At 33.5% G+C, this 12,789-nt stretch overlaps 1 protein-coding gene across 2 annotated transcripts in view; it reads right to left on the minus strand.

Moving 5' to 3' along the window:
• Positions 1 to 8,468, minus strand: part of FUT8 (fucosyltransferase 8) — a 57,673-nt gene extending 49,205 nt beyond the window's left edge. Inside the window, exons 1-2 of one of the 2 annotated variants that reach the window (XM_056493144.1) lie at positions 8,374 to 8,468; positions 577 to 708 (exon numbers count right to left, since the gene is read on the minus strand). The gene's annotated coding sequence lies outside the window, so the exon portion shown is untranslated. Of the gene's footprint in view, positions 1 to 576; positions 709 to 8,373 lie in introns of those variants that run through there. The other variant, XM_056493145.1, reaches the window with a different exon arrangement.
• Positions 8,469 to 12,789: the final 4,321 nt, after the last annotated feature.

Below are 12,789 nucleotides of genomic sequence, written 5' to 3' on the forward strand. Positions count from 1 at the left end.
TGACAGCATGTCCAGAGTCTTCTTTAACTACTTCTCCCCTCTCTTCCTCTTTCCCAGCAATGCAACATTTCCACCTGTTTTAAAGGGCATATATATGCCATTCTGATTCACTTTTCAAAGTAACACATTTCTTGAATTTTTCAAATCTCTAAATCCACTGACATACCATCCATATCTACCTTCTCCCAAATTATTCTTTTGTTTGATCCTTCTTTCACCTCAACTCCTTTTTAATTTCATTTCGTTATTTTATTCTGTTACAACTCATTTAAGCCTAGAGCAAAATCTTCCCAAATTGCAATAACTTCCCAACTCACCCAGTTATGGAAATATGCCTGGAGCACACACTTCCAGGTACAGTAACTCTAACCTTGAAAATGCTTAGCGTTTTCAACAGCTCTGAAAATGCTGAAAAATTTCCCTAGTTATTTTGAGAAGAGAGGTATGTTTAAAAGAGGCAATCCACTTATGACTAGTAAGATGGGACACAATTGTTTATAAAACATTTTGCAAGCAAAATATTGACTTTATTTTTCCAATCTCTTTTTCATAAAATATGAGCTTAAGCAGACTCACAAATCAGGTGTCTCCTTTATCAGAGGCAGCGTTGGTCTGTCTCAAACAGCAGTGTTAGTAGATCAGACAATCAAAAATCCACAAAATTGTTATGACAAGTCATCAGGAACAGAGGTTATTCTTCCAACAGGTCTAAAGAAGTTAAAGAACGCAATAATTATTAACAGAGCTGTGCAACCTCCTACTTATTACAACTCTGTAGCAAAGGAATTCAAAATTTAAAAAGTAAACAGAATTATTTCTAAGGGCTACAGCAGGGAACCCTGCAATTACAGGCCAGGAAAAAAAAAATATATTGGCAGAAATAATAAGATGAAATAAAACTGCAGACACGAGGATGAAAGTAATCAAAGTAAAAAAGTACTAACAATACTTTTAGAAAGACAAATTGTGCCCCATAAATTTATTAAAGTTCTTCTGAAGATGTAAACAAACACACAGGCAAGACAGAACCCGTTCTAATTGTCACATAACTGATTTAGTCAATGCAGATTTTCAAATGGCGTTCAACAGGGTCCCCAAAGTTTTCCAAAAAACCTAAGCTGAATGGAAGAAGAAAGATCATCATGTGAGTCTTCACCTCAATGGAAGAGAAGAAATGTACAGTAAAATCAGGCAATCAGTTTAAGTGGAAAGAGTCACCAGGGACCTCTCTGCATCCATGACACTTCATGCAGCTTGATATATTTGTGTTTGAAAAACAAGGTGAAAAATGAGGTGAAAAACTCTGATAGCAATGAACTGGAGGTCATCAAGATGTTTAATGAGGAAAAAATAAAAAATGGGGGGAAAAAATCAGTTCATCAGTGTGGAGATGACCTTTGAGGCCCATTAGGATTGGGCTTTAGCTCTGATTAGTAATTCTACAAAATATCAGCTCAGCATTGGGCTAAACACAGCAAAGTCTACACAGGTTTTATCAGATTTCTATCAGTATCTGAAGATGTCATTGTTCTTTTCATAAGTTAGGTCACAGTAGAGTCAAATATAAAATGCAGATGCCAAACCAGCTGAACAAATAAGAAGAACATTCTGAAAAAAACATTAAGCAGCTTGTATCTCAAAAGTGGTTTATCTAATTATACAGGAGTTCCAACAACACTTGACTATCCACTTTGTACTGTCATGCGGCTTTCACATTAATTCTTTTATTTTATACTCCTCTGGGAGTGCAAAATGTCAATGTATTTGACATTTTGTCAAAGTACTTGACATTCCAGGGATGAGACATCTAGTATGCCTGGATGCCCCATCCCTGGAAGAGTTCAAAACCTGGCTGAATGGGTTTTTGAGCTACCTGATCTAGGGAGTGGCATCCCTGCTCATAGCAGGAGAGCTGGAACTAGATGATCTTTAAGGTTCCTTCCAACCAAACCATTCTATCATTCTGTGATGCATTATTTCAAAGTTCACACAAGATCTTTACATAAATCAAATTAAAGGAAAAATCATCACATTTTAAAAACTGTTCAACTTTTATAGCTTGTCTCAGGTTTCTGAAAGATCTCCACATGCAGACACATGCCACAGCTATCTGCCTGACAGAAAGCCAAGATGTAATATATAAGTCAATATTTATACTTTTTAAATTTTCTACAGCTGTTTATGAGGTTTCATACTGTAAACTAAGTTCAAGACTGAAAGTATGAGCCTTGAGTAGGAAAAAAAAACAAACCTCAGCAGCAGCCCACAAATGCAGCAATTCAAACCTGTCATGGATCATAACATAGTTATTAATACCATCTGACACTGAATGTCTAAATAAGAATCTACCAAATCTAAAAGGTGGGGCAGAGCAGTCAGTAGCAATAAATATATTTTATTAAGGAGAAGACAGAAAAATATCTAAATAGCAGTCATTAGTATTATTATAAATTTATGTTATGATTATATAGTGGAGGTCCTTTATCTAAGAATATTATGTTACTTTCATTTTACCAGAGAAAGCCATGAGTTTTAATTTAGTAGTTAGTTATCCCCTGAGATTTACCATGATTTCTTGTCTTACATTTGATTAGATTTACCCACACCCTTGTATTTTCCAGGGCATAAGCACATCAAAACACAGTATATTGGCAATTAGCTATTTTTTTCCCTTCAATTTTAGATTAGTTCTTGTTTCCTTTCTAGGGGTTCCTGAGAACGGTTGACTACATTCTTAGAATGCTACTCTCTAAAATAATGTTAAAAAAAACTCTTATCTCTTTGAAAAGGTTTACCCTAGACATATGGAATGAAAAAGAAGGTATTCCTCTATTCTCCCCAGCAGTTCTAGAGCAATCTTTCCAGCTAATTTTCTTAACAAATTTCATCGCTGCACACAGCTAAGAGGGTTTTTCCACCTGATCCCCCAGGTAAATCATCTCCCATTTATAAGAGCCCAGCTACCAACCACAGAAAGCCCAGTCACAGGTGCAAGGCATGATGGAAAGGCAAAGCTTAGTACAAGAAGCAGCTTACATCAGTATAGTAAATCAAAGCCAGCTTCAATTCCAGTATCAGTGTGGGACTGCAGATGCCAGAGTGAAATTGGCACCCTTCAGTCATTCCTGAATGTATGCTTGTAAAGATATAACTTTTAGCTGCCATGAAATAAAGAAATTTGGTATCACATTAACATTCCAAGACCTTCCACACACAAATTTAAAAGATCTCCTGGCTCCCTAAGAGAGAAGATGAACAGACTACAGATATCTATAAAATTTTCTCAACATAATGAGAAACAAACAGCACATTGATGTTGATTAAAATTAATGCTTTTTGTTTTTAAAAGTAGAAGTTCTCTACCACTCTTTACAAATTGATTTGTTACTTCAGTTACTAAAGACATCAAACCAATATCAGGAAAAAGTTTTGTAGAATAAGAATGAAGTAACATTAAAAGCAAATGCTAAGTTGAAAGTATCACGTACAGTAAGCTATTTTTCAAGTTTAATTTAATCTTGTAGGTCTATTATAAAATATCACTACAAAATGTGCAGCATTATCTAATGAAATAAAATAGGTCTTGTAAGTAGTGGCTACCATAAATCATTGAGAATACATAATGTTCAATGCATCAGCTGAATGAAAAATAACACTGTGAGAAAGGAACTCAAGTTAAAATTTATTTATTGTAAGTTCATAGCACAGAAAATGCAGTTATTGTCACAAACTTTAATTTAGAGTCCATGAAAAGGAGATAGAATATTTACCTAAAAATAAGGGTCTACTTCAAGCCTTAATTAGGAAATCAAATTGTGCATACTACACATGTAAGCCACAGCTGACTAAGAATGTGAAAATGTTTCATTGCCAAATTAACAGGAAAAATTTGGTTAAAAAATAATATTGCTTCAATGCAATGGAATGCACTGAATGACTAAGTGAAGATGACTAAATTAAATACTAAAGAGACTTGATTAAAATGATAAGTAAAAAAAGAGACTGAAGTACAGCACCAATATCTTAATGAGAAATAATGTGCATCCATGTCAAAGTTATTATGCTATAGGAAAAATGATTAATCAAAACCAAAAAGAAGTACTACCTTTCTTCATCTTACTCCCATAAAACCTTCAAGTTATTTGAAAGCTTTAAAAGGTACTTAAGAATTAGAAAATTTAATAGCCCAATACTACATAATTTCAAATTGAAGGACATCTTCTATGACTTAAATAAGGTTCTTTTTAATGCAGTATATCAAACATGCTTTCAACAGTAAATTCAATGACGCAGTGTATATTTTCTCCTTGTGTATTTTTGCTTCCTACAGAATTACAGCCCCAGAATAGCATTATGATTTTTCTTGGCAATGTACAGTTTCAAGTTATTTTAGATTAAATTCAAAGCAAACTAAGCAAGTCTACTTTTGGCTCAACTACCTACTGGCCTAGATTCAGTCAAACAAAGTGTACCTTGTGTAAGTTGAAAAAGAAAAAAATACTCATGAAGTAAAGCACACACATCAATATATCTAACATATACAGCACTATATTTAAGGCATGTACATCACCTGAAATTGTACAATGTACGAAACATGAAATTCATTCCACTCCAAGAGTTATCACAATTACTTACCACTAAATGTGAAACACTCAAAAAGCATGTTACACCAGATATACAACTTAGACTGAAATCTCACAACACTGTTAGTTTCACTAAAAAGTAAATTTAAATTAGTATTTTTAAGATTTTGTATTTTTAAGATTTTACTAACAAAAATTATCTTCTTAGGAAGGCATTCTACTCTAAATAATGTTAGCCTGTTGTGCTCTCATAAAAATGAAAATTAAAACCAACTTTCTGATTCCAGTTCCTATTTAAGTACAATGTGATGGCACAGCCTCTGACAAAGGATTAGAGCCTAAGGAAATAATCCTTTTAGGATATTAAAATAAAACTAAGGATCAAAGGACAAAAGTAACAAGTAAATCCTTCTGTAGTGTTTGATAAAAATAAGCAAACCTTACAAATATTATTCACGGTGTATGCAATGCATTCGTTATGAAGACTTACACATTAATTGGATCAGAATTCTGCATGTAACACAAGGCATTGCTGTGTTATAGAATACTTGCTTTTCTCTCTTGGACCTGCCTACAGTGATGTATCCCAAAACAGGAATTCTCCTTTCATGGCCACATTGCTCTGGCAGTCCACAAGTATTTTACAAGGACATAATACACTCAAGCCTTTTTGCAACTATCTCTCTTCAAATTTATAAGTTCCTATTTTATATACAGAAATTCTTATTTTTCATCCTTTTAACTATTTATTACATTTGTCCCATTCGACCACTGCAGTGTCCCAAGTAAAAAATTCCTGTACGTTTTGCTGACACCACAGGAACCCTCCTCTGTTTTATGACCTATATTTCATTATAAACTATTATATTTTTGTGACATTGTCACTACTGAAAACAGCCAAGATGAATAACACATGTAATCCACTGCACTAATGGGGTCTCTCCTCCAGGCTGATACTCTTCCTTGCAGCACAAGTCCCTGTCACTTCATCCCTTCAGCAACTTCCTTTTCCAACAAATTATCCTATTTTTCATCCACAATTTCTCTCACTCAATATAGAACTTTCCATGTGCCAAGAAATGCTGAAGGGGATATACACACATTATCTCCCCAACTGTGTTTCATTGGAAAATTGACTTAATTGAAACAGTTAGTAAGTAAACCCAGAATAATATGGATCAAAAAATCTTTGATAACAAACCTATGTTGAGGTTGAAATTTATCTAGTTTCCCATTTTTATCCACTTCTACTTCGTTAACCATCATTTCTTTGGAATTTGTCCCCATGCTTTGCACACTACTCTGATCAAGCCAGGACTGGTAATTATTTCTAATTCTGCCATTCACATATATCAGTCCCAGGAGACCTTTTCCCATTTAGTTGCAAACATTTTTAGAATCGTGATTGGAAAAAATTTGGAAAGCATTTCATTCATCTATAACTTTTTAATTACCTTTATTAACATACAAATTATATCTATTGTTTTCTTCTACCAGAGAACAGAAACCCATTCACAGAGCATGTATTAATGTTTGTGTTCTAAAAGTATCCAAAATGAAGTTCATTTAGTTTCCTAGTCAAGCTCACTGTTTTAGTTATATTTTTTTTCCCCCATAAAAACTATCTAGTTCCCCTTTTTTTCTGGAATAAGAACATGAAGTTCACAGTATTCCACATATATACTTAATTATTGTAGAAATTTATTTCTTTTTTCTTAACTTCTATTCACATGTATCAGAGGCCATAAGTAGGCACAATCATTAGACTTGCTCGCTGTTTACTCGTACATTCACAACTCCTTTACTACTGTTTCTTTCTGTAAAACTCTAATTTTATAACTACACTGAGCAATTTGGGTGATATTCTCTTCATACAGTCCTTCATAATTGCACACAAATAAATACAGTCCATGCATCTGATACAATCTGCAGATTATTCTCAAATTAAACATTTGAGAAGGAAGAGATGATATTGAGGGACTTCCTTAACTGTGTGAAAGCTACAGGCCCACATATTTGGTCAGAAAACAAAACCTTAACCAGCCAGAACAAGCTTTGGAGAAAGACACAATGTGATTTATCCCTCCTGAAATTTCACTGAAGAGGTTCTGTCACTGAGTGAAGAAGGCTGATGATTTTTCAGACTTACAGAGATTATGAAGAAGGTAAATTGCTAGGACTTGAGGAATTAAAACTGCAAGTATTAAAGCAAGATCAACTTGAGAAGAGTCATCTGAAGATTCATTTGGAAGCTTTAGCAGAATACACATTGTAATACAAAAAAAAAAAAAAAAAAAAACATTCAAAGCAGGGAATGTAGGGGAAGATTCTGGTATTATTTTGAAGCTTACAGCGTGTATTTGATATAAATGCTCAGCTGAGCAGCACAGAAACTATTTTCAATTTAACTGCATAGCATTTTATACCTGAAAAAAACTTTGCAAAAATTTGAAATTAAAAAATCTTCAAAACAGAAGGCAGTGAAATAAATAGACAAATACTCAAAATGACCAATTAGTAATCTTGTGCCAAATTCATTTTTGTTTTAGGAAGTCGGTATTTACTGATGCAACCAAAATAAATCAACAGGATGAGCACAGGTAGAATACAAATTGAGAGATGGTCAAAAGCTCGAGTTGCTGCATTTGCAACCAAAGTAGCATCAATAAATTCCCCAAAATGACTGACAATCAGTGAAGATGACAGAAATCACCAAACCAAGGTGGCTACTGCTTTTTTCAAGTCCATAAGGTGGTGTGTAGCAGGAAAAACTGAAGCTGAGAGAATAATAAGTGCAATTTCCCCCACAAGTCTAAGTTCAATCATGTAGGAAAGTACTTAAGGAATGTATGCAATTATTTCCTATAAGCTTCCTCCTCCTCAATCAGCAATCCCTAACTACCACAAATACCTGAGCTCTTATCAAGAATAATAATCTTTGAAGCACTGAACAAGGTCTTAGTTCTTTCAACCCAAAAGAATTTCTAATATTACTTATATTTTATTATGTTCCTTTATATTATCTCCTTGCTGTTCAAAATGGTACAAATTACTCAGGTGATTTCTGGATTTTTATCCTCCACAAGTCTAAATATCCACCATTAAGACAAAAGCAAATACAAAACAAAAATTAAGCCTAAACCAACAAAAACAAAAAAACACAAAACCAAAACCCACATATTTAGGAAGTTTCACATCAATCAATCAATCAGATGTTAATGAAAATGATTCCTCAGGAAAAAAAAAAAAAAAAAAGTGGTTATAATAAATGCAAATGTTTGATGCAAAATTTTTGAAATAGTAGAAAGCAGAAAACTTTCATTCAATATATACAGAAAAATAAAACTGCAGGACAATTGCTAGTTATTTATTCTTCATTATCAAAAAAAACAGTTCATTATTAAAAGTTCCCATGATAGCTTACTTTATACAATATGTTACACTGGATTAAATTCCTTGTATTTAGTACATCACACAGTCACACTGGTGAAAATGCAGCAAAAAGTGTCAGTGGATCTCCATCCCTGGAGGCTGGGCAAAGACCCAAGCAATGCAATCCAACCAACCCTACTTTGATCAATAGTGTTGGACTAGAAGATCCCCAAAGAAACTTTCCAAAGCCAGCTATGATGTGATTCCATGAAATAAAAGAACTTTTACATCTTTTGGTGTGTAAAAAATTATTATAAAAGGCATAACATGCAAATGTACAATGCATTTTATGGGTCACATAAACAGGGGTACATTTTAAAAAATCCTAACTCTGTAATACATATGAAGAACAGCTTACCCTCTCTGTGACAGCAGGAAGTAAACACAACTGCATCATGGAGGTTGGAGGTTAACCTGTAATCCCACTATTCCAGCAGTCAGTGAAATCAGTAACTGATTGAAAGAAAAAAATAAAAAAAAAAATTCCCTTTAATTTCACATTCTGTAGGAACAACTTCCTCTTGATTTACTCTTTATCATGACAGTGAGAAGGAATCTGATGTTTTCTTTTAAAATATCACATTTTCTACTTGTTATTTAGCTAATCACGGATTATCCACGAAGATCAATCACTCAATCAGAGTATTATTAACTACCATCTTTCATTAGATCTAGATTAGATACAATGTGAACTAGCAACTAAAGAATTAAATCAAAGAATATTTCAGGCTCTGTATTGATTTAATGAGTAAATTTTACAAGTCAGTCTCACCAGGACCCAATTTCCCTTGTTAATATTTGCCAACTTCAAAATTATGTTTGAAGTTGATTTATTAATATTTACAGATACCATCAAATTTGCAGCTGAAAGATGTTATACGTGTTGAATGAAAGACATAAATCTGCATAATCAATTAAAGCAGTTCAGCCATTTAGCAGTTTTGTCAAATAATTGTTTCCCCATCTCTAACCATGACTCCCTGTTCAAAATACCAGGCAAACCTTTGAAATATAAAAAAATTAAAAATAAAATCCAAGATAGAATATTTAACCTTAAATTTAATAAAATTAGTAGAAGAGTATTCATATATTCTTTCACATCTTTTATCATGTATGTATTTTTATCATTTATAAAAAATATGAATACGTTAAGGAAACCTTGGAAAGAATTTTCTTTTAACCAAAATTGTAAAAGTCATTAGAAAAATCACTGGAGAAATCACAGATCTGGAGATTTGGAGAAAACAAAACACAAATAAGTCAAACAGCTCCTTAAAAGTATTCCATAGCAAAAGAATACAACTTCCAAAATTTCAAAGAAATTCCTGGTATCTTCCAAAGAAACATAAGCTTTCTTCATGCAGTTCAATGCTTAAAGGCACTGAATTCACTGTGAGCAAGTAGAAGCAACAGTACACTCACAATGACAATGTGGGCAGAGAAAATCTTGTAAAAATGTTTTCCCCTTACTTCTTTCTTCCCTATTCACTGAGTTTGCAATACTTAAAGTGTTAATTATCCTAACTGTCATTCTAATAAAACTTGGCACTTTTTCAATTAAAAAACCATTTGGTTTCCTTTGAGGAGCTAATTACACAGAGAATGCCTAAGGTGAGCCACATAAAAATTATGGCCAACTCAGGGTCCTATGGCCCTGTAGTTACTAAATTTCTACTGGAAGAAAAAAAAACCCAAAGCACACACACAATAGCAAAAAACACAACAAAGCTAAGTACTAGTCCTACTTCAACTACATAGCTTCTGGTCAAAGATAAAAAGCAAACAAAACACCAAGTTAGGTACTTTTAGTATCAGAGACCAAGTATTCCCCAAAATGATGCTTTTTGAGCACCTAAATGTTCAGTTATCACAACAGCAGTGGCTCAGAGAAGTCCATATCCACAGCACTTGGGGACTTTAAAGCTAAAGCTATACATAGAACACCAACCTTGAAAGAGTTCATAAGGAGTTAAAAATCTAATCAGAAGTAATTACTTTTCTAAACTAAACAAAAGAATCAACAGTACATCAAAAGTAACAAATAAAGTTTGAAAACAAAAAGCAGTCCTTCATATTAGATACAGTAATAACTATGCACTCATAATTCTTGTAACATATTACATTTGAAAGCTTTAAAAAAGATCCATTAATTTCTTTTTTTTTTTTTAACTGGTTCTATTTTGAACAAAAGAGAGAATTGTACCTTGAAAAAAAGAGCAGCATACTAGTCAAATATATATATGATTTTCTGTCAAACAGATAAAAACTTATTAGTGATGCTTCTTTTAGAAAGATAAAAGAGTGAATTGCTGAAACAATGCACTCCTCCAAGGAAATTATATATTTGGACTCATTTTAATAAGCAATGGATAAAGAAGTCTTCACTTTTACAGCTCTTTTTAACTACTAAGATAATACATTAACCAGAAACACAGTGAAGTGAGAAGTTACCTTCATTTAATCTGAACTACTGAAACGCCTTTGTAAGACAAAAATTACCTCAGAAAATGAACAGGACAATCACATGATAGTATAGGTTTATTTTTTCTTGTTTACTTACTGTATTGACTCCATACAAGCCTATTCTAATATAACCACAGTTGATGAATAATAAAAATTCAAATCTCTAACATCAAGCATGATCTTCCTCCACAGTAGTAAATTAATAACCTACTGATAATCCTTGCAGAAGCCTCATTCTAAAAAACTTTAAAAAAAACAAAACAGGAAGGGAATGCTTGGAAGCAATGAAATAAAAGAACAGAGTATGGAAGTTAGAAGGATACAACTTACGTGTTATTTAAAAAAAAAAATGTGACATGAATTGTTTCTTACACTCACAAATAAATACATAACAAAATCTGGGCATTAGGAGTTCCGCCTGGATAAATTTGGCTCTGAGGTAGGAGAAAGTAGCTCCTAAACATCTAAGTGCAAAACAGATAAAGGAAACAGCCACTGACACTGAAACAGATGATTTCATTAAGTAACAGATTCCCAATTGCTCACTCCCCATTTAAATGAGGCACCAAAAATGCCCTCAAAAATAAACAGTAGTTAAATCAAGAAGCTGAACAAAATAGGGCTTTCTGCCCTATTAGTCATTCGAGAGTTACCAAACAGAAATGGTGCATTCCTTTCTTAACAGAACGTTTGCCTCCTGTTTCAGTCCTCATCAGGAATCAAACTACAGCAGCCTTTTCTTGGGGAAAATGCAGCTCCCTATCAGTAGAATAATCTGGATACCTTGGGAAAGGAACAGAGAAGGAGGAAAAAAAAAAAAAAAAAACAAACAAAAAAACAATGGATAACCTTAAGGTAATATTTGACTTTTACATTCTTGTTTCTGCTGAAGCACTCCACTAAACTTTCTTTCCTTTTCCACTTGCTTCCCCCTGTCATTCCTTAATGGCTGCAAACATCAGAAGCAAGATCAGAGGTAAGATCTTTTCTCTTTTGGCTGGCATCAAAGCAACATGCAAAAATCTAATAACCAGGAAACTTAACATCATTCTGTTCACAACTCAGCTGGATGTTTATAAATCAAGATGAAAAACAGGCAGATGAGAGAGCTGCTGAGTTTGTAATAGTTATGCAAAAATGCATGACACTTGGCAGCCATAAGAAAACTGAAGTGATATTTGCAACCAGGAGGTTTTGCAAAATCAAAGCATAGTGAAGGCTATATGGTATTCAGATGCTAAGGAGGAAAAAAAAAAAAAAGTCACAGAGCTGAGCTAAAAGACTTTCTTCTTATATATGGCAGGCTTGGAGACTAGGTGATTTGACAGAAGTGACGGAATGCAATTTTGAGTGGGCACATAAGGAAAACAATGTCAAATGGGATCATTAACTAAATAATCAGACTTGCTTTGTACCACCGTTTTCTAGTTCAAATTGAACCATGTTTTATGCAGTACTTTTATCAGACAAATTTTACTGGGGATTGCAAATAGTAATATTGCCACATAAAGAAGTATCTGCTTTCATTTCACTTCCACTGTGCCAAAATATGTGATTCCTAGCCTGTAAAAATTTCCCTTGGCACTCCAGATTTGTTTTACTTCGGCTACAGAACTTTACACAATAAAAAGCACCAAAAAAGGCACCTAATGAGCTAACTCAAGTATGGGAAGCAATTTCTTGCATTAGCATATAAGTTCATGCTGTCTAATTTACACTGGTTTACAGTTTTGTAGAGCTCCATGCCACGAAAAGCTGATTGCTTTCTGCATGTGATGGCTCAAGTGTACCACTGATCTAAGATCTCTTCATTTATTTAAAAGTGAAGGAAATTAACAACTCAAAGCACTTTTTACAATAGTAAGGCTATGAATAAAACAGAGCTGTGAAGTTGCAAGTCAAAACTTCACATAATGCTGCCAATGCCTTTTCCTCCTAAAATTGGTGTGACACATTATTAAGGAAAAATGACAGGTGAGTTTAAAACTTACTGACTTTAAAACACCTTTGAAAGTATTAGCTTCTTGCTTAGCTCCTTTTATGTCCTTTTAAACTTAACACTTTAGTTTACACTGTTAATCATAATACCCATTTTTATTTATAGCCACTATCACTAACTCATAAATTTGCTGTCAAACCATGGCGAGTGTTAGCAACTATCAGATCTAATGAATCAGCTATTGTCTTTTATATATAAGATGGGATTTTTGTGCCTGTGTGCCCACATATACCTAACTTTTTCTACAGCAACTAAAGCAAGCTTGATGTTTTTTACCAAGGAATACTTTATTTTATAACCTAATCATTCTAA

Source organism: Oenanthe melanoleuca, chromosome 5, assembly GCF_029582105.1.
Source record: "Oenanthe melanoleuca isolate GR-GAL-2019-014 chromosome 5, OMel1.0, whole genome shotgun sequence".
Classification (NCBI taxonomy): domain Eukaryota; kingdom Metazoa; phylum Chordata; class Aves; order Passeriformes; family Muscicapidae; genus Oenanthe; species Oenanthe melanoleuca.